Source organism: Mastomys coucha, unplaced genomic scaffold (assembly GCF_008632895.1).
Source record: "Mastomys coucha isolate ucsf_1 unplaced genomic scaffold, UCSF_Mcou_1 pScaffold1, whole genome shotgun sequence".
NCBI classification, from domain to species: Eukaryota; Metazoa; Chordata; class Mammalia; order Rodentia; family Muridae; genus Mastomys; species Mastomys coucha.
In genome coordinates this window covers 60,592,232-60,592,485 of record NW_022196891.1, presented here as the reverse complement: position 1 = coordinate 60,592,485, position 254 = coordinate 60,592,232, and positions in this window count along the sequence as shown.

Sequence of the window (254 nt, the reverse complement as noted above, 5' to 3'; positions counted from 1 at the left end):
TTCCTCTTCCTGTTAACCTATGGGGGACAGGTCTCCCCTATAATCCTCAAGGACAAGGCATCATAGAGTGAGCCCACCGTACGCGCAAGTCATATTTAACAAAACAAAAAGGGGGTATTGAGGAGGCTTTGCCCTCGGTGCCGAGAGTAACCATCTCTATAGTACTCTTTACTCTTAATTTTTTACATTTGGATGATGACGGGCATACGGCTGCCGATCGTCATTGCTCAGAACCTGACAGGCCAAAGGAGATG